The sequence below is a fragment of the Lycium barbarum genome, chromosome 7 (assembly GCF_019175385.1).
Source record: "Lycium barbarum isolate Lr01 chromosome 7, ASM1917538v2, whole genome shotgun sequence".
Lineage (NCBI taxonomy): Eukaryota > Viridiplantae > Streptophyta > Magnoliopsida > Solanales > Solanaceae > Lycium > Lycium barbarum.
This window is the reverse complement of record NC_083343.1, coordinates 21,872,754-21,877,679: the sequence shown is the minus strand read 5'-3', so window position 1 is coordinate 21,877,679 and position 4,926 is coordinate 21,872,754. Positions and strand designations below refer to the sequence as shown.

General features: G+C 38.1%; 1 pseudogene; it reads right to left on the bottom strand.

Moving 5' to 3' along the window:
- Positions 1–444: 444 nt before the first annotated feature.
- LOC132602206 (protein DETOXIFICATION 16-like) lies at positions 445–3,728 on the bottom strand (annotated as a pseudogene).
- Positions 3,729–4,926: the final 1,198 nt, after the last annotated feature.

The window sequence follows — 4,926 nt, the reverse complement described above, 5'->3', positions numbered from 1 at the left end:
TAAACTCAATGTCAAACTATTAAGCCCTTTAATCTATACCTTTGAAGAGGACATTCTCGTTGAGGTTTTGAATTTTTACTTTGCACCTTTTGCATTTTTTCAAGGATTTTGTCAATTTCTCCTAAAATGGTGCTGACCAAAATAGTAGTCAATTTGGTTCAATAGCATTAGACTATCAGATACGGAATCACTTTCATCATCTATTTAACCTAAAGATGTTTCCACTTATTTTGAATGCGGTCAATAGCATGCATGTTCTTTCAAGCAAAAGGAAAACCAGAAATTCCTTTATATTAGCATCTGGTGTGGTCAATTTTCCTATATCCATTAGTTTTCCCCCTTGATGTATAGAAAAAATAGTTATAACTATGAGCATCTTGCCATATTATTTGGATGGAAAACTTTCCACCTTGCATTATTTGAAGTGTCGTTCTGCATTTTCTTCTATGCTAGCTCTGGAGTCGCCCTATCCATTGCCTTCTTTGCCTACAAAGCACAGAGAGACTTGCATTATTGCTATACTTCATAGAGTGTGTTCTCATTAACAATTTGAGCTTTTAGATGAGTTGGTAACACAATTCAACATTCTGGCTGACTCAGCCAAGAGTTCAAGCGAAAATTACTAAAGATCAGATTGAGAACGACGAGTCATAAAGGTGAAAACACACATTTACCTCTTTTTCCCAATTTGTCCTCAGAGTAACTATTGAAACAAGTAGTGCTTGTGCAAAGAGGGCAAGAGTGATTCCCAACCAAAGTCCCTGAAAAGCACGAAAACCACTTCATAATTTCAGGGACAGAAATGCGAAGGAAAATGAGGAGCATGAAGGAATACCTTTCCACCAAAATGATAGACAAAAGCTAATATAACACCAGCAGGTATTCCGAGAAGGTAATAAGCTCCCAAGTTGACAACTGCACCTATCTTTTGCCACCCACAGCCTCTTGCAGTACCTGAATTTTATAAGGTCAATATAGTCATTTAACTGGCAACAAGTATCAATAGAGTTAGATATGTATCTCCGGGCCGCTCTCAATTTTTGAGACTAATATTCCAAAAATTTGGACAAACCTGAAAGCACTGCTTGGATACCATCTAAGAAGTGGGATCCTGCTAGCAGGACTAGCATTTCTGCTACATATCCAACTACTTCTTCCTCAGTGCTATAACAGTAGCCCCACAATTTACGAACCGAAATCAACACTATTGCTACAACAATGCCTTCTGTGGCCACCAAGAATACTGCAGTACTAGCTGCTAAACGAGCTGCTTGAGGTTGTCCAGCGCCTAGTTCATTCGAAACTCTTATGCTGAGGAGAAAGCCAGCAAATTGACTAGTGAAAAAACATATAAAGGAAAATGTAACACAAGGGGATTTAAAGGTGTTAGAGAAATTCACCTTGTGGCACCGCTTAGTCCTAGAGGTATCATAAACACCATGGCATATGTATTAAAGCTGAAATATTTCAAAATTAGCAACCCTTTGATGACATATGATTTTAGATTGTGATTAGTATTATCGTGTCTAACCTGATAGAAATAACTGAGGTCTCTAGATTTGGATTTGGAAGAAGTCCGGACAACAGAACCATCATTTCAAATGACCAAATCTCTAAGTTGTGTCAAGAAAAGCAAAAAATATTGAGTTCAGATAAACCCTTTGATTATAAATTACATCCACCTCTGATGAATATACATGTATGCACTTAGATTAAGAACACTACCAGAACATAGCCGCTGAAGGAATGGCAAGTCTTAGATATTTCCAAATATCATGAAATGCCTCTTTAGAAAATCCGATCCAAGTGTTTTTGCAGGAAGGCGATGTTCTGACGTATGCAGCTTGCAATAAGACATTAATCCAGTAGGATATAGCGTTAGCCACAGCAGCACCTTTGTTGCCTAGGCCAGATTTAAAGATCAGAATCCAACAACTGAATAGATGCAGAAAACAGTGATTCCGGCACTGAACATCATGGGCACCACGTTGTTTTGGGATTGTAGAAATCTAATAACACACTGGAGAAACGCATAGGCGAAAAGAGTCGGAATCATATAGCGCGCATAACTTCCTGCTTCAGCTGCTATTTCCGGATCTTGTCCCAATACTACGAGAATATTCCCTGCATTAGCCCAAATGTAGGCCAAAGGAACACTGGCCAGTAGAAGAACAAGCATTGCCCTTTGCATATGGATACCGAGCATATAATACTGCTTTGCACCATATGATTGCCCACAAAAAGTGTCCAATGCACTTGCCATTCCCATCTGCTCAAGCAAGATATAGTTCCATAATAATAATGATAAAGCATCCTTTAAGTTGGTCTCAAATAACTAAAGAAGTAAATTTCTTTGAACTCCTTTAAAAGCCATACAAAAATCTATCCAACATGAACTTGGTTACATATGTATCAGTTATGGATGGTTGCAGAGGCGGAGTTAGGATTTCTAGAACATAGGTGGACCACTAATGAAAGGAGAAAAAAAATTGCATTAAGTGAGGGTTGATCCCTATTCCTCTAGGTAAATAACTCAGCATTCAACCAAGTGCACAATTCAGCCCTTTATGAGCATGGGTGCAAGCAGATAATATTAGATCAATTTTAAAAAATATCTACACAAAATACCTAATTTGGATGAGAGACCATGGGTTCATGTGCACTAAAATGGACAATAAATCCGCCCCTAGATGGTTGGACGGTTGAGGCATAAGAGTAACAATCTGAAGATTTAAGTTCAAATCCTAGCTACAAGGCTCATTATTAACCCCTCTAGAATGTTTGTGCACTATAGCAGGCTGCTTGTTTGATTGGTCGAGGTACTTGCAGGTTGGCCCAGACACAACCATTATGAAGAAACAGGGGTATCATGTACAAGCACCTCATATTTTTTAGTGTAAGGATTACATGAAATGCTCAATGAACAAGTTTGACATAGTAATAGTCCATTCATTGTCAATCTAACCCTTTAAAAAGAGAAATCATTTAGTAACATTAGCTTTAGCTAGAGAAACAAGTATTATTTTCAACTGACTGCCACAGGAAAACAAATATGTTTTGACCATTTCTTTAGCTTTAGTCTTTTTCCTAGTTCTCCCGTAGCAACACTGTTTCAGACACAATCCGTACATTCCAAAATCATCCTTCCCCTTGCCCATCAACCTTTTCCAGATTTTTGATTTTCTCAACTCCACTTATTTTTAAACGAAGAAAGGATAAAATAGAAATCACTGACTTGAAATCCAGTTCCTATAGTCTTGGACCTCTTGGCTCATGATATAGAACCACTACTAAAAAACACAACAGGTAACAGGTTTAGCGTCCACTTGGACATTGTTAATTTTATTTTTCACACTAACAGCTCACCTTAAAGGTAATTAAAACTAACTATCCGTAAAGAGTGGAATTAGTAACCGGGAAAATAAGGTACCTTTCTACAACAGGTAAAAGGAAAAAAGGTTACTAACCAACAAGCTGAGACCAGTTACAGAGGCAAAAGAAGTAGACATTGAAGCACCAGAAAGAGATAACTCCCCTAGATGACCCACAAACATGATAGATATAACCTGTAAGCAATATAACAAAAAATTGATAGACATAAGAGGCCCTGCTAATATCAACAACTTATTCACTTCTGCCAAAATTTCATCAATTCTTCTTCCCCTCTTCTTGGACTCTTCCTTTACAGTTTCTGCAATCAATGAGCACTCAATATCTTGTATATCCATTTTCCTCGCTCATAGCAAACTTCCCTCGGCAAAGCAATTATTTTATAATAGAGAATATCTGCAGAGTGTCATGGAACTCTGGTTCAAAAAATAAGGTCCCACACGGGATCTGCTTTGAAATTCGACTAATTCGGACTCACAGTGTAATGGTACTCGATCTTGTCCAAGAAACAAGGTTCCATGCAGTATTTTCTTTGGAGTTCGACTAATTCGGATTCATTGTGTAATGGTACTCTGATCCAAAAAACAAATCACTTTCTTTTTTGGTCCCACCGAGTATCTGCTTTGGGGTTCAACGTCTAATTACCAAAGATCGACAACTCCATACCCAGAGCTTTGTTGGGAATAAAATTGACCCGCAAAAATAATATTCACGGTATTAGTGATAAACGCGGAACACTAACTTATGGTTAAATCAGCAAGAATAAAATGCAGCAAAAATGACACCAAGATTTAACTTGGAAACCCTTCTGAATAAGGGAAAAACCACGGCCAAGAGGAGCAGCTGATATTACTATAGCAAGGAATTTTACACTGTGTAGTCACGAGTATAAATACTCCAAAGACCACTACACACTCAAAAAGAAAAACACTCTTTTGATTTTTCTCACCTCACTACAATATCACTCACACTCTATTTTTCTTCACAGACTATTTTCTTACAGTCTATGGAATACCTCACTTTGCTCTCACTCATATGTATTGTCTGAGATTTTGGTGTGTATAGCAAATGATTTTGGTGTGTCGTCAAATGATAGAAGACTTCCCTATTTATAGGGATAAAATGAACCTATTGATGTCATTAGTGACTCAAGCAAGCACTTGACAATTTGCCAAAGACAAGGAAGATGTTTTCTTCCCTAAAATAAGGGAGATGTTTTCTTCCTCAAAATAGGGGTTGGACCCCACAAATCTCCCGCTCCAGTCCCATTCACCTGAAGGAGGGTACACTGGCTTTTAATTTGAGTGCATGCCAACAAGTTCTTTGCACAGTTCGAACTTGTCTCTCGATACCACCTTGGTCAGCATATCTGCAGGATTTTCATTCGTGTGAATCTTCTTGACTTGGAACAATTCGCTCTCCAATTGCTCACGAATCCAATGATATCTGACGTCAATGTGCTTTGTTCTCGCATGGTACATCGAGTTCTTGCTCAAGTCTATTGCACTCTGACTGTTGCAATAGACAATATACTCC